The sequence below is a fragment of the Pinus tabuliformis genome, chromosome Q, assembly GCF_031772625.1.
Source record: "Pinus tabuliformis cultivar Carrire ecotype Pingquan chromosome Q, CPIR1, whole genome shotgun sequence".
Taxonomy (NCBI): domain Eukaryota; kingdom Viridiplantae; phylum Streptophyta; class Pinopsida; order Pinales; family Pinaceae; genus Pinus; species Pinus tabuliformis.
The window spans coordinates 302120645-302142860 of NC_142296.1; positions in this window are offsets into that span (position 1 = coordinate 302120645).

Below are 22216 nucleotides of genomic sequence, written 5' to 3' on the forward strand. Positions count from 1 at the left end.
TCAGTTTCGTGTCCATCAGTTCCCACAGACTCGACCAAAACTTCCCCACAAATCGGGTGTCTCGATCAGATATAATGGAAGTGGGTAATCCAAAATGAATCCAGACACATTCAAAGAACAATTTTGCAGTCTATTCACCTGTAATATATTTATTACAAGGTATCCAAATACACATTTTGCTGAACCTATCCACAACAATAGATAGATAATCATGACCTTTCCTAGATTTAGGCAGTCCTCCAACAAAATCCATGGAAACACTTTCCCAAGGGTGAGAAGGTACTGGAAATGGAGTGTAGAAGCCTAGTTTTCTATTGATAGGCTTGCTTTTAGCACACATGTCACACCCTCTTGCATATCTAGAAATCGTCTCATTCATTTTCGACCAATAGCAGAAACTTTGCAGCTGTGCAACTATTTTACTTACCCCAAAGTGACCTGATACCAGAGAAGTGTGTGCTTCCCTAATTATCTTTATCCTCTTAGTTTGTAGAATGCAGAGTTTCCCACAATGGTATAAGAGTCGGTCCTTCACATGATAGTCCAATTCTTCTACTCTTTTGCCTTGACTCAAAGTTGCATATACATCTTTAAAGTCCATATCTTGAGCATATTGTTCAATGTAGCTTTCATGTAGCATTGAGTTATGCTTAAGTATGGTAGATGCATTTATAATGGGTCTAGATAACATGTATACAACCTTGTTATGTATGCCCTTTTTATATCTGATGACTAAATGAAACTGTTGTAGAAAACCCATCCATTTGTATTGTCTTGATTGCTGCAACTTAGTTTGGGAGTGTAGATATTGAAGTGGTTGACGATCAGTATGTACTACTGTCTCTTTTCCCATTAAGTAATGCTTCCACTTTTCACACTCTAAACTAATGCATACAATCCTTTATCATATGTAGGATAGTTAACTACTGCAGGATTAAAAGTATCAGAATGATAACATATGGGTTTACCGTGCTGTGTCAACACTGCTCCCATGGCATAGTCACTCTCATCAGTTTGGATTTCAAACCGTCTTTGTAGATCTAGTAGTGCTTGTATAGGTGCTGTACTAATCTTTTCTTTCAAGGTGTCGACGACTTTCTGATGTTTGCCTCCCCACTGGAACACCTTATTCAATCTTGTTAAAGCATGTAAGGGAGTTGCAATTGAGGAAAAGTTAGAAATGAACTTCCTCCAATATTGTGTTGCTCCTAAGAAGCTTCTCACTTCTGTAGCAAACTTGAGTTCAGGCCAGTTCACAATGATTACCACTTTAGAGGGATCTATTTTCAATTCACCTCCCCTACTATATGACCCAAGTAGTTTAGAGATGTTTTTCCAAATTCACATTTTGAGAGTTTAACATAAATTTTTTCTCTTTTCAAAACATCTAATGTCTGCTTAACATGCTTTAAATGTTCTTCCCATGTTCTACTAAAAATCAGAATGTCATCCAGATACACAATAACAAAATCATCAAGAAAATGACTAAGTACATCATTCATTAATCTCATGAAAGTAGCAAGAGCATTAGTTAAGCCAAAAGGCATAACCAACCATTCATACAATCCTTGCTTTGTTTTGAAAGCAGTCTTCCATGCATCTTGGTCTGCAACTCTAACCTGATGGTATCCACTATGCAAATCCAGCTTGGTGAAATAAACAACTTCCTTTAATTGATCTAAAAGATCATCTATGTGAGGAAGGGGATAACAATTTCTGATTGTTATCTTATTCAGTGCTTGGTAATCAATGTACATTCTCTACGAGCCATCCTTCTTTCTCACCAAAATGATTGTTGACCGACATGGTGATGTACTAGGGCTGATGAACCCTTTCTCGAGCAACTCCTGCACCTGCTTCTTGATTTCAGCATTCTCTAAAGCAGACAACTTGTACATCCCAATGTTAGGCAAAGGAACATCTTGCTGCAAAATAATATCATGTACTGTTCCATTTTTGGGTGGCAGACCATTAGGTTCTTGAAATAAGACATCATACTCTAAAACAACCTTTTCTATATCAGCTTGTTGTTTAGCATTACAGCCCTCAAATACATTGGTTTTATTAGGTTTCTTTTCCTTTACAACCATCAGTAAGAATTGTTTGCATGTATTTATCATTCTTTTCATCTACCTTGAGTTTATGAGAGTATAATTATTCTTGAGCTTATGAGCTCTTACAAAGTATTCGATTCCCTCTTTAACAAGTAGATTCTTGTTCTCAGGTCTATAGAAAATAGTCTTTCTATCGTACAAGTAAGGACTTCCTAAAACAATTCCACATATATCCAAAGGAATTATGTCTAACTCGACCTCATCTACAAATGCTGACCCAAAATAAAACTTGAGTTTGCACTGTCTAGTCACTTGTAGTTGTGCTTTATCATTCAACCATCATAATGGGGATGGTTTCTTGTGAGGTGTAGTTGCTAATCCCAATTTCTTTACAATTGCTTCAGAAATTAGAGTTACTTGTGAGCCACTATCAAACAAAGTATCAATCTTTTGATTTTTGGAAATAACTCGAATATGGAAAAGCTCATGTCTTTTTCTCTCTTTTTCTTCATTAGTAACAGATTGAGTAGAATTACTAGTTTCGAAATTCTTACCTTTTATACCTGTGGCTACAATAGTTGTTTCATCTCCTGAGTCTGACCCCAAATCTTTTTGAATAGCTGTAGTAGTCCTCTTCGTCTTGCCCTTGGACTTCTTAGGTCTCAGCTCTTGATGTATAATCCAACAATGCTCGTCATCACGCCCATCCTTTTTACAGTGAGTGAATGAAGCTTTGGCTTTCTGTGCAGTGTTAGCCTTCCTTGCTTTCCACTTCTGCTTTCTTTTCTCCTTGCTCTTGCTTACAGTGTGTTGGGATGGTCCCCCAACTTCTGGATTTGCGTTCTTTTCTCTAGCTTCTAGATGAGTAGCTTGTATAGATACCTCATCTATACTAGTGAGATTAAACATGAGGATGGTATGCCTCATGTAACTGTGTAGACCACTAAATTACTTCAAAAGAGTCTCTGGTGAGTCTAGTGAGATACTCAACATCAATGCTCTGTTTCTAAATTCTTGAGTATACCCTTGCACTCCTTTCCCTTTCCATTGTCGAAGAGTTTGCCAACTCATCATGGCTTGTTGCATGTAGGCCAATGGATAGAACTACTTTGTGATTGCAGCAACAAATTCACTCTAGATAGAGATGGTCTTACCATGTCTTTTCATATCAGCCTGGGTTCTGCCTTCCCACCAAACCAAGGCAATGCCTCCTAGGCATAGGCTTGCCAGCTGAATCTTACTCTTGTCTGAGTCTATATTCTATACCCTGCAATACACATCAATTTGTCTAATCCAATTATCCAACTTTTCAACATTTCGCTCTCCATCATATATAGGCAAATCAAATTTAACATCTAGCTTAATCAAAGATGCTTTCTTATTATGCACAGGGCTATTAGGAGGTGTGAGAAAGCTTTCCTCTTTCCCTTTTCCTTTGGAGTGGTCATGGAAGTGAGACTCGTCTTCTTCTTTATCTTGTTTAGAACCTGATGAATCTTCAACCTTATGCTTTCTAAAGTCCCTATACATTTCTTCTACCATAGACTTTATAGCTAGGAAACTTTCTATGAATTAAGGGTCTAGCCCCACAGAACCTTCCTCTGACACTGTCTTCCAAGGATAGACTCTACCAATTTCAGGACTAGTTTCCACCAATTATCCTTCTCCTAATTTGAGCTCTGATCTAGTGAGCATTCATCAACTAACCAACACAATCTTGTCTAACCTTGTAGCCTAAAGCTCTGATACCACTTGATCTAATATTCACCCTATGAGTGAACTCAGTTAAAGATTTATTGTTTAAAGGTATTACAAACTCATATGTTGGTGTGTGTTCTATGTTATTAAAGAAACGGATCGATCAGATTGCTAATACACATACAATTAAATGGAAAGACAATAGAGAAATATAGTAAGCAATACAAGAACACAAGAAATTAATAAGGAGTTCACCCTATTCTCCAGGGCTACATCTCTGGTCCAGCTCTCAATGGTGGCCTTGTTTTATTATGTCTTTAAGCAGAGAATTACAATGCAGGGACTCAACATGAGTTCTCTTGAAGCAGGTTTGCTTGGTAGGGTGGTTCATGGATTCCCCAAGCCACTTGAGTACACATACTTCTCCTTCCTACCAACTCTATGACCTTCTGGTCTATAGGGGAGAGCCCAATGTGGTGCTCAACCCAGACAGATCCTTTCTGGGATGGCTCAGATCTCTCAAGCCTTTGGTGCTCGACGCTGCCTACAGTTAGCTCAGCCCTCTATCCTCTTTCTGCTTTGCTTCACTGTCTTCTTTCTCTATGTTCCATCCTCCTCTCGGGATTCTTGTTCCATTCTCTGTCTCTCTTGATGACTGAGTGACTATCCGATTGACTGTGTATTTTGTCTCTGTTCATGGCTTTGAAGCCTTTAGTTTCCCATGCCTATTTAGTTCCTCTTCCACCTTCGTCGATTCACCTTCTGTAGTTGTGCTTGGAGTTCCCTAGCTTGGCCTCATCATCAACTCATAAGGAGTGGCCACATGTCCTCCTTTAACTCGTGCCAGCCTGCTTCATCGGTTGATTTCTTTGGTTACATCATGGATGATGTCTTTCTCCACCATGGTGGTCAAACAGACTCCAAATCCTTACAAATCATGGCTTAATCCTTCGTCGATTCCATGTCCCCCATCGGGTGCAATCTCAGCCATCCGATATGGGTCCCCCAGATCCAATGCCATAAGCACGTTTCATGCAGTTGACTTGCTCGACTGATAATGCGCGATCAACAATGGTTTTATGTCACCTTCGCTTGCCATGCGTCGATCGATGAATGGGATCGCTCCGCTTCCATCTAAAACCGCTTACCATTTGAGGGTGCCCCGATCAATACTGCCAGTTTCCAGAGCGTGTGTCCCACCTTTATCTTTTTAGCACCTTTTACTTTCACCCATGGTTCTCTGGCTCCCCATGCATCCGAGTGCTCGGGCTTCCTCCATTTCTACCCTATTCACCCAGCCACTAATCGCGCATCATAAACCTCCTTATTTTCCCAATCTAGGGCTCCCAGGGGCTACTTTGACCTCCTGCGCGGTCTCCATGGGTCTCGTTCAAAGCGCTTTGACCAAGGTCCTCATCATTCCATGTTGGTTGCCATTGCCACTAGTTTAGGGTGTTTTTGATCATTGTTTTGGAATTCTTAGAGATTTGTCCTGACTTGATATAGTCATGGTTCTTTGACAGTCTTTTATGGATCCAATTCGGATCACAACACCACGTGCACGACATGTATATAGCACTACCTGCACATAATGCCACGTGTACAACATGTACACAACACTACATTCAAACAACACCACTTGTACAATCATGAACACAACACCATATGTACCTAGCACCAACTGTATAACATGCACACAACACCACATGTACATAGCACTGGATATCCAACATATAAATAGCATCATTTGTACACAACACTTCATATACAACCTGTACATTGCACCATTTATACCCAGCACTGCACATGCAATATTCACACAACACTATTTGTATGATCTTGTACATAACAATGCATAAAAAACATGTACACACACTATATATGTACAACAGCGCATGCACACAACAACACATATGAAACATGTACAACATATATAACATATGCATAACAATAGTACCACACATCCAAAACCACACTATATTTACCAAGAAAATATGCTTTCCTCTTTTCGCAACCAATTCCCAAGACTCAAAACATAAAAGTAAGCGAAGAAACAAGCAAGAAGAAAACCATGGAGAACCACAACAATATGACATTACAACAAAGTGGTATGGCCATACACTAGACATAGAAAAATATGCCAATCAAGCACAACCAAATCAAAAAAGAGAAAAGGCACAAGACTAACAACAGACACCATGACTCAATCCCCATGGTTCCCAGTGCTTCCAAAGAATAGCTCAACTAGAGCCTTCTTCAAAATTTATTGGAAACCTCTCTGCCATGCAATTCCCTGCATCATGATGTCATTAATATATAGCTATTAGTGCATAAATAAACATAACAATACACTAGTTATCTTATCTTTTTTTTCCAAGCACATTGTTTTGTAACTGAACACGTCCATGCCATCTCTCAAGGGGCTCCAATTCCCTTGACATATCCACTTGTAACTAGAGACTGGCTAATATTATTGTCAAGTGAACGTTCATGAATATAGTAGATATCCTCATAATCTTAGACAAAGTCAAGGTTAAGAAGACTTCCTGCATGCAAAGTACTCATTTGTTTGTAATTTGGGTTTCCAAACATCACCAAAGGAGTTCTTGTCCAATTCATTTCTTCTACATTTTTACTTGGTTACAATTGAGTCTTATTATGCGTTATCACATCACCCAACTGTTACTTATATAAACACATCAACTATTACCTTGTCATGTTAATATCGCGCATGTTTTTTGCAATTGCTCACACATGTCAACAACATCTTTCAAATATCAAGGAAATCATATCTATCAATTTGAAGTCAACTTTTACAAACAATCATGTCATAGCCCATAGTCAACTCATAGTCATTAGACATAATGCTACAACTTTCAACTACATTCAAGTACATATCAATTGTCTCAACACATATGTTTTAGTACAATCATCTTAAAACAAGATCATTAGAATGCATACTCATATTATGATATTCATCAAACATTCAAGCAACTTCAAACATACCATGTTAAATCAACCAACTAGACACTAAACACTCGAACATCAAATAGATTTCATAATCCAAAAGACAAGTACAAGGTAGACGACATAAGCAAGTTCATACCTTAATGTATCTCAGGGGAGGCAATCTTGTCTACACAATCAATATAGATAGCATGATATAGCTTCTCAACACATCATCTTAAACATAAATAATATCATGATATCCATAATAGTGACTAACTAGCATGTTCACATCATAAGTTCATAAATAATTATCGTTCATGCATAACAATCACATCTGCATAGTTAATCTATATTAGTATGACATAATATCACAAAATATTAACTCATACCCGAGTTTCATAACCCTAACCATTTGCATAGACCAATCCAACTTAGTATGATACATATAACATCAAGATATTAATGTAATAACCCTAATCACCATGTTACTAGCATATAATAATAATAAACTATACATCATGCTCATCAACAACATATAACCTAATCATCAAGTTATTTAACATAAAATAATAATAACAATGCATACGACCAAAGCTTACTATCATTCATGACTCTCTGACATATTTACATATGACTATACTAATAAACTACCATCTATTATGTATGTAACCATAAAATCAAAAGACATGTACATAAACCTAATTTATATAACCCTATTGCATATAACAATCCTTAACTTACTTACTAGCATGCCCAACATGCAAAAATGTATGACGATCTTCTCTTATCCCAAAGTCTAATGCCGCAACCTCATTATGATGATTTGCACCTCCTGCTCTATCTTAGCCAACACATTAGCATCATAAAAACAAATAACATCATGATAACCTAAATTTCATACCATGAATTCACAAGGCATGTTTGACCTACATTTCATTCATAACTATAACCAAGACCATGCATGCATAAAAATTACATATATACATATAACACATGAGTACGAGACCATATACACATCATTCTAGCTAGGGTCCAGTCATTAATGCATGACCATATCAACTACACAAACCATGACCTCATGCAAGACAACAACAACCACATCACATGCACTTAACAACATGTGACCACTGACATGCCTAACACCGCATAATCAACCATACGCACATGAAGAGATACTCCAGGACAACACCTTCAACCTTGACATGGCGACATCACTACAACCATGCTCAACACCATGCAAATGAAACAAGCACATGGACCAGCATAGGAAACACATATGAAACTGATATGAATGCATGACCAACACACAACCCATCCAGTGTGAGGGGTCATTCATGCTCTGTTACCACTCTGTAACACCCTCCTCCCACATCTACCCAAGCAATCGGCTAGCTGGGGTAAACATGCGATGAGAGGCCACTATGATATGATTCAACCTCCTAAGTAACGTTAAGGAAGTTGAACCAGTGGAAACACACCATACAAACACTCAACATCAGCTTGAAGACCCTTCGGAACCAATGCAACACTTTAGATAGCAGTCCCACTGAGATTTTGACAACTTAAGCCTTAGTCACTCTCATGTTATAGGCATGACAGCATCCAGAAATCCAGATTCGCTCTCATATGACTGCCTATGTTGGGTCCCTATAATACTAGTGTCTAGTGATTCCCCCATTACTATTTTTGTTGTATCCCTTATTGTTATTGTTATTCCCCTATTGTCCCCATATTGTTATTGTTGTGCCCCATAGAATCCCACTATTGTTATTTTTGTGCCTTTATATTCTTATTGTTAGGTCAGCGTTGGTTATATTTGACCCCTTAAACTCAAATATATAGAAAGGAGGTTTTGTCATTTGAATCATCTAAGAATTCTTCATTTGTTTAATGTAAAGGAGTTTTCCCCCTCAAAGAGGATTATTTCTAAGGCGTAGATCTGTCTTTTCTATCTTTTTGTGTGTTGGTTTCATAACATTTGGTATCAGAGCTTTGGATTCTAGGGTTCCACTGCTCCAAACAGGTCATAGTGGCATTTTCTCTATAACATTTTTGCTACAAAGTTTCAGAAGCTAAAAGAAAAAACCATTTGAGATGGAATCGATATGAACCTCGGGCTTGAATTTTAGATCTTGTCTCGCTATATTTTCGGAGATATAATCTGAGGAAGTTAGGGTTTTTGCAGACCACGAATTACATTCCAAACAGGTGACCTTGGGAAAATCATGATAACTTTCTCTCTAAGCATCAAACTGAAGTTTCATAAGAAGTTACAGAAATAAGATAGACTATAGTTTTGTGAGTATCATTTTCAGAACCTAAGGTTGAAACAGTGACCTGCGGCACGTCATACAAGTTTTCTCTACTAAACCAGTCTATACTCAGGTCATCATGGGAGATTTGGCATAACTCTTCATTGGAGAATCCAATCTTGATCAGACTTGCGGGGTTAGAAAGATTACTCAGAGGGTTACTGTAGGAAGAAATTTTACACCTTGGAGATCCAAAATTACAGAGATACATCAGATTCAATATCGAGCTCCTACAAAGTGAAAAAAGGTGTGTAGTTTTCTTAAATGTTTGCATAAGCTTTGTTTGAAAAATTAGTTTGAAGGAATTCAAAGGGCATAGTGAAGAATTATTATCGGTAATTGATGCCCTGAAGAAAGAAAATGGAAATACCTAGTAAGCAACCTGAAAGATCTAGCATGACTCATGAAGAAGAGGAAGAGATGCAACATTATATATCAAAATTACGTGACCAAGTGCAACAAATTTCACTTGGGTAAAAAGTAACAGAAGCTAAGAAGGATGGTTTAAAGAAAGACGTAGAAGCTAATATGTATGGCGTGGAAGCTAATATGGATGGACTAGAAGCTAATATGGATGGCGTGGAAGCTAAGATGGATGATTTAAAGAAAGGCATGGAAGATTTGAAGACAGATTTGACAAATTTTCTACAAGATATGCTTACTAATGGCGAAATGGTAGTAAAGGAAACTCATGATGAGAAAAAAATAAATGTTAATCATGACTTCATAGACTCTAACATTGGATCGAAGAACCACCATGTTCCAAAGATCGATATGAGGAAGTTTGATGGCAAGGATCCCAGAACATGGATACTACAGACGGAGCAATTTTTCAATCTCCATAATGTGAAAAACACACAAAAGGTATGCATTGCAACTTTATATTTGGAACCAAATCAGTTTGTATGGTATCGATGGGTTTACTCTCATAAACAAATTGTCACTTGGGCTATTTTTACGAATGAAATGATAGCACATTATGAGGATATAAAAAGCAACACATTTTTAGCCAATTGATAAATCTCAAACAAAAGGGTTCAATGATGGAGCACATTAAGGACTTCCAAAAATTGAATATAAGGGTAAAATATATTCGAGAGGAGCATAGGATTGATGTGTTCATAGGGACTTTAAAAGGTAACATCGAACATGAGGTTCACCTTTGGGAACCAGATTCATTAGAGAAGGCATTCAGGTTGGTAAGAAAAATGGAAAGAAAAATTATGGCAACATGGAAGCCTACCACTCGCAATCATAAAGATGGAAGTGTTGCTACCCCTAGCCATCCACAACTTACAAGGTTGACACCACAACAATTGGAAGAAAAAAGAGCAAAAGGGCTTTGTTAAGTTGTGATAGCAAATACACTAAAGGTCATAAGTGTGTCGAGAAGGAATTATTTTACATAGATTGTGAAGAGGAGGAAGAAAAATAACAAGAAATGTCAAAAGAAGAGGATATACACCATGAACAAACCGTAGAAAAAGAAGAAATGAACCCGACCATATCTTGTAATGCATTGGTTGGAATTACCACTCCTTAAACTATCAAGATAGAAGGGCATATCAAGAAGAAAAAGGTAATAGTGTTGATTGATTCGGGAAGTACCCATCATTTTATTCATTGTAAGATAGCCAAGGAATTTAATTGCTTCCTATATCCAGCACCAAAGTGTCAAGTGATTGCTGGAAGTGGAGGAACCATAAATTGCTCAGGAAATTTCCATAATATCAAGCTATCCATGGGAGAATATGTAATTAATAGCCCAATGCTTTACATTCCAATGGGTGGTGTTGATTTTGTACTAGGAGTCCAATGGATACAATCCTTGGGTACAATAGATTTTAATTTTCAAGAATTTTTCATGAAATTCTCTTCAAAAGGAAAGGAAGTTGAATTAAGGGGTATTGTAGGGAAACCGGGAAAGATAATCAACTCTAACGGAATGACAAAACTTTTAAAGAAAGAACAACGAGGCATAATTTCACAATTATGTTCACTAGAGGTTCCCACATCGAAATCATCCATTTCTCCAGATCTCAAAAAAGTCTTGGACAATCATTCCAAGGTGTTTGACACCCCCAAAGGCCTCCCACCTATTCGTGATCATGATCGTGCTACTAATTTGATTCGAGGAAGTGCTTATCCAAACATCAGGCCTTACAGATATCAAAAGAGTGAAATTGAACGTATGGTTACAGAAATGCTAGAGGCTGGTATAATTCAACCTAATCAAAGTTCTTTCTCTTGTCCAGTAGTATTCGTTCACAAGAAGGATGGATCATGGTGCATATCTCTAGATTATAGGGAGCTCAACAAGATCACTATTAAAGATAAATTTCCTATTCCTATCATTGATGAATTGTTGGATGAATTGCATGGATCAATTTACTTCAGCAAGTTGGATCTTCATTTAGGATATCATCAAATCAGAATGAATACTGAAGACATTCCAAAAATTTCATTTAGAACTCATGAGGGTCATTATGAATTTTTGGTCATGCCTTTTGGCCTTACTAATGCACCTTCTACATTTAAAGATTTGATGAATTCCATTTTCAAACCCTTAGAAAATTTGTGTTAGTATTTTTTGATGATATACTAATCTACAACAAGTCTTGGAAGGATCATGTCCAACATGTTGACATGGTGCTCAAACTACTGGAGGAGAAACAATTGTATGCAAAAATCTCCAAATGTTTCTTTGGATTACAAGAGGTGGAATATCTGGGTCATATTGTATCTTATAAAGGTGTTAATATAGACCCTAAGAAAATGAAAACCATTAAGAAATGGAAAATCCCCACATCCATAAAGCATATACGAGGATTTCTAGTGTTGACAGGGTATTATCGTAAGTTTGCTAAGAATTATGGGAGAATAGCAGCACCTCTAACAACATTATTGAAGAAAGATGCATTTTCATGGACTCCAGAAGCAACAAAGGCCTTTGAAAATCTTAAAGAGGCAATGTGCCAAGCACTAGTCTTAGCTACACCGGACTTCACAAAAACCTTTATTGTGGAATGTGATGCCTCAGGAAATGGAATTGGTATTGTTTTAATACGTTTTAGTCTTAAATACTTTTTAGAACAAAGGTAGTCTTAAATACTTTTTAGAACAAATATTATCTTCAAAAGAGTAGCAAAAATGGGTCACAAAGATATTGGGTTGGTTATGACTTTGAAACCATCTACAAAAAATGGAAGAAAAATGTCTTGGCAGATGCTCTCTCAGGAAAGGATGAGGATGCAGAAGCATTTCTTTGTGCCATTTCTATTATCCAACCAAATTGGATAAACAAAGCAAGAGATGAATGGAAGAATGACGAGGAAGTGTGGGAACTCATTCAAAAGATACAACAAGATCCTAATACATTTGATACATTTATCTAGAAAAATGATTCGTTATGGTACAAGGATCGATTATACTTATGTGATAATTCCCAACTCAAACAGATTCTTAGGGAATTTCACACCTCTCCCTTAGGAGGGCACTCAAGATTTCTAAAACCCTACCACAAGGTTAAGAAGGATTTGTTTTGGGATGGCCTTAAATCAGATATTCAAAAGTTTGTGGCAGAATGTTTGGTTTGCCAACAAAATAAAGTTGAAACAATTAAGACTGCAGGACTATTACAACCTTTATCCATTCCAACCCAACGTTGGGAGGAGGTTTCAATGGATTTTATCACAGGTTTACCTAAGTTCAAAGGAAAGAGTGTTATCATGGTGGTAGTTGACAGACTTACCAAGTATGCACACTTTTTTGCATTATCTCATCCATTTAAAGTGAGTATAGTTTCTACTACATTTATGGAAACAATTCAAAAGCTACATGGAAACCCAAAGATTATTGTAAGCGACATAGATCCCATTTTCACTCAAAATTTTTGGACATAATTATTTTCTTGTCTCGGTACTTAGTTAGATCATAGCTCATCTTATCATCCTCAATCTGATGGGAAAACTGAGACAGTAAACAAATGTTTGGAAGGATATCTTCATTTCTTTGTATCTTATAAATAGACACAATGGATCAAATGATTTCCTATGGCTAAATGGTGGTTTAACACTTCCTTCCATACTGCAACAAAAATGACCCCATTGATGGAACTTTATGTATATCATCCACCATCCATCATATCATATTTAAGAGAAAATTCTATGGTTCAAGCAGTGGAAGATCACATCGAGCATCAACAACAAGTTCTCCAACTCTTAAAGGATAACCTCACCCTGGCACAAAATAGAATGAAACAATAGGCAGATCAACATCGCAGGGAAAGAAGTTTTAATGTAGGTGATTGGGTATTCCTAAGGCTACAACCATATAAAAAAATGTCCCTCAAGCAAGATAAGAAGGATAATAAATTATCACCAAAGTATTATGGTTCGTACAAGGTGTTGCAAAAGATATTTACTATGGCATACAAATTGGAGCTTCCTGCAGCTTCTCGAGTGCACCTAGTTTTCCATGTTGCATGCTTAAAGTAGGTCATAGGTGACAAGCTTCTAGTTCAAAAAATATTGCCAGAACTTGATGAGGAAGGAAAATCATATTCGAACCTGAAGAAGTCAAAGAAACAAGAACTAGACAGCTACGAAATCAATCAATTTTAGAGTATCTCATCAAGTGGAAGAACTTACCCGTTGAAGATTCCACATGGGAGGATGATAATTTTATACAGAAGCATCCAGAACTACTCAAGCGTTGAGGACAACACTTTTTTGAAGGAGAGTAGCATGTTAGGTCCCTATAATAATAGTTATTCCCCCATTACTATTTTCGTTGTATCCCTTATTGTTATTGTTGTGCCCCTATTGTCCACATATTGTTATTATTTTACCCCATAGAATCCCACTATTGTTATTTCTGTGCCTTTATATTATTATTGTTAGGTTGGCTTTGGTTATATTGTGACCCCTTAGACTCCTATATATAGAAAGGAAGTTTTTTCATTTGAATCATCTAAGAATTGTTAATTTGTGTAATGTAAAGGAGGTTTCCCCCTCAGAGAGGCTTATTTCTAACTCGTTCATCTATCATTTCTATCTTTTTTGAGTTGGTTTCATAATAGCCTACTAGCATTGAGGGACTCATTTAGTAAGTGTTATGCCAACGCCCCCGTTATTTGAGCCACCTTTTCTGGCCCAGACCCAAGGTCACTGCTTAGAATTGAACCATCTTTTCAAATCAGTAAAATAACATGGAATTGACAATACTAGAGAAAATACTTGTTTAAGTCCTTGACTAGACCGCTATTAGCCATGATAGGCATTTTTTGAAACATAGCACGAATATGTAAACTACAACTGCAAATAATAGACCTGAGCATAGGGTCTCATACTTAGCTGAAAACCGCTAAGAACCATTGATGCCTCAACACACCAACTACCATTCCATCCATTAGGTCATAGATACATTGATCATTCAGTTAAAAGTAAAAACATGATGAAAGCCATACATGTATGCTAACATAAAACACATACATAACCAACATAACTCATTAAAGTACAACCATATAGACCACATATAATATATCAAAGTACTCATAGAAATAAAAGGAGAAATAACCTTTCATTAATGATGCAAAATCCAAACTAGGGATGGGACATCCACGTTCCACCTAACCATAGAATGGATGATCCAAATCTCTCTTCATCTATTCACCCCCATGCCATATTCCAAGCATGAATGTGGGATTTCATAGAAAACATCAATCAAAACTCATCTAACACATCAAAAGGCCATCCACATCAACCCATCAAATACTCATTCAACCTCACAGTCGGACATCACAAACCATCATCAGATTGGTCTCCATGCTAGCCTTCCAAAGCTTCTAGAACATTGGTTCCAACGAAAGCTTCGAGGACTAGTAACTCAACCCAAAACTTATACAGAGCTTCCAGAGTGTTTTTCCAACCAACGCTTCGAGGATGAGTAACTCAACCCACTTCCAGGGCATTTGTACAACCAAGCCTTCCAGGACTAGTAACTCAACCCAAGATGTTACAAGGCTTCCAGAGCGTTTGTCCAACTAGGGCTTCCAAGAACTAACAACTCATCCCAAGCTAAGGAAACATGAGAACCAAAAAAAAAAAAATTAAATTAAACCCACAATCACCATGGCTATCCAGGAAACGGCAAGGCTATGCAATCCATTGTCGATATCATCCATCCTCCGTGCCAATGATAGGTCACAACCAATAAACCACATGCATATCCCATACATGCCAAAACTAGTGAAGGAAATATACATGCAACTCGGTACCTACAAGAAAAGTTGATGTAGTTTTTGATCCTGATTCCCTCTCATTCTTTCCTTCACTCCCTCCACCTTCTTTCTACAAGAATGCAATTATTCCACACCCACCAAGAGTGATCGAAGAAAAATCTAAGTCTCTAAGAGTATGAGAGAGAGAGTGAGAATAATGAGAGAGCTCCAAAAACGAACTAAACAAGCTTCAACCAAGAGCTTTCTAACTGATCCTCAGAATCCTTTTTATTAATGAGGCCTTTATTTTCTTCATTTTCCATTATTTTCCTTTATTTTCCTCCTGACATGCAACCTGTGACCTTTCACTTTCCTTTTCTCCTAATTTCCTTTATTTTCATAAATAAATGTGCCAAAAATTCCATTTTCCTTTCCAAATCCTTAGCCATTGCATTTTCCAATTTTCTTAGCCATAATAAACCAAATAAACACCCATTAGGATGTTTTTCCCACCATTCATCTTGGAATATGCATCCCATCAACCATGGCCTTGTATACTTTTACATGGAATTTTCACCGAGGAAGTTATAGTGCGCATTGATGATGAATGGTTTTCCATCCTTGACGAGTTGATATTGGTTGGCTCTCCTCATGAATATTTCATCATGCATGTACATGTATGGACTCTCAAACATGATTCCACATACATCAAGGGGAACCACATCTAGTTCTACTTCATCATTAAAATCAACACAAATAGCAAATTTACATTGTTTTGTTACCTTCAATTCTACATCCTTAATTACCCATCCTAATGCATATGGGTTTGGATGATCATGAAATTACAACCCCAACTTCTTAACCAACTCTTCTACAATGAAATTTTCCTACAACCTTCAGTGAAATAGAGCATCAATATTTGTCTTCTTGACTTGTATCTTTATATGGAAGAGTTTGGTCAGTTCCTTCTCTTCCTATTACTAAATGCTACTCAAATTAGCCTCATTCTTCATTGACATATATATTATATTCTCATCCACATCCAAGTTTATTTCAACTTGGTTGCTTGAATCTGTGGTCATGACATTCTTCTCCTTGTTCTTTGAGTTTAGCTCTCAGTGCAAATTCCAACATTTTTCCTCTGTATGGCCATCAACGTTGCAGTGGTTATAGTGGTTTCCACGATCTTTGCATTGGTGTGTTGTGGATTCCATATTTCTATATTTCTCCCATTTTTGCTTCTTATTCCCCTCCTTATAAGCTTCTTGTTTTTCCTTCTGCTTCAATCCACTTGATTGCGCTCTCTTCAGGCCTATGTTATCCACATTTTGATTGTACACAAGCCTCATCCACCGATTTGGGATTGAACGAAATCACTTGCTCACGAAAATGGCGATGTAGACCCCCGAAATACTTGAGGGGTACATCTCGTTTCTTTAGAGAGATACCCAACATTATAGCCATCTTCCTAAATTTCATGGTGTACTCATGCACACCTTGGCCTAGCTTTTGTCTGAAATAATGCCACCAGATCTACTAGTTTTTCATGTATCCAATGTGATAAAACTATGACTTAATGAGGGCTTTTAAATCCTCCCACTTATTCACTAGAGTTTCTCCCTCAAACCTCATTGTTTCCATGTGGCTCTCCCACTAGGTCAATGCATGGCCCTCTAATTTGAGTCATGCAAATGAGATCTTTTTTCCTTTCTCGATCTGATGGACACTAAAATAAAGTTCCAGTTGCTGCAACCAGTGGTTCAGCTTCAAAGCATCAATCTTGGCACGGTATGACTTGATATTGAATTTTTATTCCATTTTAAATAGGGACTGTGATTGGTTCACAACACTCAAACTGGATTGATCTTTTTCGGGTCCTTTCTTCCACTAGTTCTCTGTTTCTCCCCGATCTTCTGATCCTTTTTTTGATTTGTCCTTTGCATTTGAACCCCCATATTCTACAAGTTTCCCTAGCTTGTTATTCATCTATGACTTGTTGTTCCAACCACGTAAACCTTACATCTCTAGGATCATGAGGTTCATTTACAGGTTCATCAGCCATGATTAAGGTTTTACGATCTTCGGTCCAGTTGATCTAGATCATTTCAATATCTAAAAAGTACCTAAATAATCCTTCTATGATACCAAATGATCTGTAAACTACCATGGATACTCCACTAGACAGTTCCTCACAACAAATCTGACAATATTATATTAAAAATATGAATTTGTACAATATTACAGTTTTATTAAAGTTTAAGATCTGTAAACTTAACTGTAATTACTGCATGCATGTGAATAGTAATTATGAATAACAGTAGAGAATGACAAAATAAGCTCACACACACACACATAAGACACAACATATACTCTCCGGGAGACCCATTCAGGAGAAAACCCAACTGGAAGGTGAGGTTGTTTCACTCTCTCTCTGTTTGGAAATATGGATGCAGGTACAAAGAATTAATGCCTTGGCCCATAGGATGATTTAGTGCACAAATCCTCTCTACATGATTTACCTCCCATCTCTGCTGGCTATATTTTCTCAGCGGTGGAACAAAATTCTCTTGAAAGAATGAAATGTCTCTTCCTCCTAGTGTCCTAGTTATAACACAACCCGATAGCCTACTAGTGGTTAATTTTGATTACATCAACTCTTAACTAGAGTTACAATATGGACTCTTCTAGAGTATTTTACAACATAATCACATGGCTAGCCCCTTTTCAATTAATAATGGGGGCTGACGTAGCATCCTCCCGAACTATAGGTGTGAAGAAAAGAAGGTCAACTTTTGAGTGGCATAAATTTTGTATATAGACTCTTATTGGCATGCTTCTTGTGTTGTTGGAAAGGTATTTGGATGTAGAATATTATTAAATGGTGCCATAAAAAGTGGAAAAGTTTTACCCCACAAAAACGTTGTTGGATGCCTCAAAATGCTCTCGGAAGATTTCAGACCCTATTTTTCCAAATTGGGACCTTCTGATAAAAATGGTCTTATGAGATGATTCCTTCACTTTTACCACTCAAAATGAATCATTATGGATGAAAAAAATATAATTAACCAATATTGATCAAGAATAGAGGATGATTGAAGAAATTATTCGGTGAATCTGCGACTAGTAGCATAGGCAATTGCTACAATTGGTTGATTCGGTGTCACCAAGAACTCTAGTGGACAATAGTAGACTGAGGAACAATGGAACTGGTAGAAGTTGTTTTGAATTTACAAATGGATTTAATTCATTTTTAATCAAATAAATGTTATTACCGTGTCAAAAATAAATAATCGGAACGTTGGTGGAATACATTTAATAATTGAACAACTAAATGTTAAATTATTGAATAATCTGGTGGTGATTATCTTTGGTGGGATTAGTAGCAAAGAACTAAAATGGCAGAAACATTTGGTGGAGGGTAGAGGTGGATTGTAAGGGGGTGGTGGCGGTAAGCGGTATACGGAGGAGGGGGTCCAGAAATTGATGCGACAGTGACACATTAGCTCAAGCAGTAAAACCAAAACCATTTTGCGAACCCCTGCCCACCTTTGTTAACCGTTGGGAGTTCGGGGGGTCTCGCAATTGTCCACTAGCCATTGGTCAGAGCAGATTTAATCTGGAGTATTTGAAGTTACCGAGACTTTAACTTCTTGGTGGCAATGTTTTCTTAAATAAAAATAATTATTTAAATATTATTTATTCACACCATAATAAAATCTAAAGTGACATTAATCTTGTGTGCTTTATTATAAAGTGCGTAAAGAAAATTAATTTAACTCTCTTTTTTCTTGAAATCTTTGCAATTTACAAAATAAAAGAATAGAGAAAAATAAGTCACAATATTGGCCTTCATGTTCTCTGTGTAATCATTCAACTCAAAGAAATTCTTGATCTCGAGTAGTCATGCCTCTGCATCCTACAACTTCTTCAAATCACCATCAAAGATAGGTGGCCTAGCTTTCTTGAACTCATCTAGAAAATATCCCTTGTCACTCATCTTGTAAAGATGATAATGATAATGGCCATGGTACTGTCAGAACTAGAACTAGAATAGAACATATGTCTCTCACCTCTCATATCTGGTGTATACAAGAACCTTCCATCTTTGATCATTTCATCCATATCTAGCCTGTACCCACCATGAGATCTACTGTCATATGCCTAATTAGTCCTATCCTTTTTCCCATGGTTGATCCTAAGTGGTCCTTGTCTGTGCAAATCTGACAAACTTTCAAGGATAATTGCTTTAACCTTTGCTTGTTTCTCTTGTGTCTAAATGATTTTGTCATTATCTTCTTTGCAACTTCTTATTTTTTCCTTCAAACTTCTCAATGTGCCTTCTAGGTCAGAAGAGTTCCCACCACTTTGTTGCTCATTTGATCCATAGGGAGAGTCTTGTGAACTGTATTATACCATCCTATTAGTCATGTTTGATGTTATTCCTGCAAGTATACCATGTTAGCTTAAACCAAAACATAGCATGATCAACATACCTCAGTATAGTTCAGGGCAGGATATCTCATATTCAAGATCAACCAAATTAGCTCAATACATGAGTAAACATAATCATATCAATACATAAAAATCATTTCAACCATCAGTGAGTTACCATGCATGACTATACCAACCACATACCATGCCCTCATGCATGAAAACAATAACCATGTCAATGTATCCATAATGATGTATAGACATTGACATACATAACAAGTGCATACTTGACATACACTTATGACAAATATATCCAACAGCAACACCATTAACTTTAACATGGCGACATGACTACAACCATGCCTACAAAATAAGTACATAGACCACAAGCATAAAGAACACATATGAAACTGACATGTATGCATGAACTAGAAATTTCATCCATCCAGTCCAAGGGGTGAACCATGCTCTAATATCACTTTGTACGCCCTCCTGCCACCTTTACCCAAGCTATCCATTCCTCTGGGGTAAACGTGTGATGAAGAGTTACTATGATATGATGAAACTCCCCATGTACAATTAAGGAAACAGAAATAACACAAAAAACCAATCTAAGCTTTCATAGGAGCTACATAACCTTTAGGAGATAACCAACTCTTCCAGGTGCCCAACCATGAGAAAAATTGTCAATTTTTTGAGCTAGACCCACAGTCACTCCCATGACAAGTCGTGCATGTGACTGAGATCCTCCATTACCTCCCACAACAAGGCATGCATGCAACTGTGGTCTTCTTTAGGCAGTTTTGAGTTAGTGACCCCAGATTCCGTGCTAGGTTTTTAGGACTAGGTCTCAGGCTTCCACCCAGAACTTCATGAAACATTTAGAAATGATAAATAACAATGAATTAAAGCTAATAATACAAACATTCATATAAGGACTTGAGTTGACCCTTACTAGCCATGACAGGAATTTCGTAAAACATATCAAAAACATGTAATCTACTGGTCATAAGAATAGATCTTACCATAGGGGTCTCATACTTATCAAAGAATCATCAAGAAGAATTGATGCCTTATCACAATAGCTGCATTATCATCCATTAGGTCATATATTCATTATTCATTCATATACTAATCAAAACATGATGAAATCCATGACTAAGATCTATCATAAAACCATGCCTATAACCAACATATAACTAGCGGAATAGAAATGATAGACCAACCATTAAAACCACATATTAACATGTATATTTACATATAGAACATAAGAGAAAATGATCTCTTATTAACATATGCAAAATCCAACCAAGACAAGGACTTCTATGTACCACCCAACCATAGATTGGGTTGAGCCAAATATTTCTTTCAGCCAATCACCCTTGTGCCATATTACAAGCATGAATGTGGGACTCACAACATAACCAATAAATGTTTCCTCGAGCTTTACCATATATCCACGAATGGATTCCTAGGAAAAAAAGCCCTCATCAATACAACCATAATTTACCGCAATCCCACCGAATCACTAAGCCCTAGACAAGCATGGATGCCTCTAGTTCTCTCCACCTAAACTGTGAGGAATTTGTTTTTCTCACCTCTCAGCTTTACCATGTATCCCGCCATTAATGGTCAAGGGATTCCTAGGCCGATTAGGTCTCCACCCTCTAGGTTGTATTGTGTATCCCTCCATTACCATTCAAGGGATGTATAGGCCCAATAAAGGGTATTCACAACCAGGCTTTATCATATATCCCACCAATGGATTCCTAAGCCTTGTGATTAATCCTGAGACCACCCCACTCAGCTTTGAATCCATCCGACAATTCAACACAACCAAAACAAGGGAACTCCATCATAACAGGTTATCTGGAAATGGTAAGGCAAGCTTGAAAACCACTGTCACAACTGGAAATACCCATGCCAATGACAACAAGAGAACCAAAAAATACACATGCATGTATCATGCATGCTAAAACTAGAAATGAAATAATACATGTAACTTGATACTTGCAAGTAGTCGCTTCATTCCCACTCTTCCTTGCTTGATCCTTGCTTCCTCTTGCTTTCTTTTCCTTCCTTTGACTTCTTTCCTCCAATGCTAGAGTGCTCCACTAATACTCTAAGTGTCCAATAATATGAGAGAGTAGAGAGAATAGAGAGAGCTTCAAAATTGAACTCACAAAAGTTTGTGAACTGATCCTTAGAAGCATTTTTATTAATGAGGCCTCTATTTTCTTCAATTTCTTATATTTTTCCTTCATTTTCCTCCTCACATGCAACCTATGACCTTTCACCTTCCTTTTCTCCTAATTTCCCTTATTTTCATAAATAAAATGCCAACTATTATCAATTTGTCTTTCCAAAGCCTTTTCCATAACCTTTTCCAATTTCCTTAGCCATAATAAACCAAATGAACACCCACACTAGAATGTTTTATCCAACATTTAGCTTGGAATACATGACCGATGACCTTGGTTATTATTTTTCCTTTTTTTAACTTTATTACATGGATTTTCAACTAGGGTTGTAACAATTTGAATTTATCTATT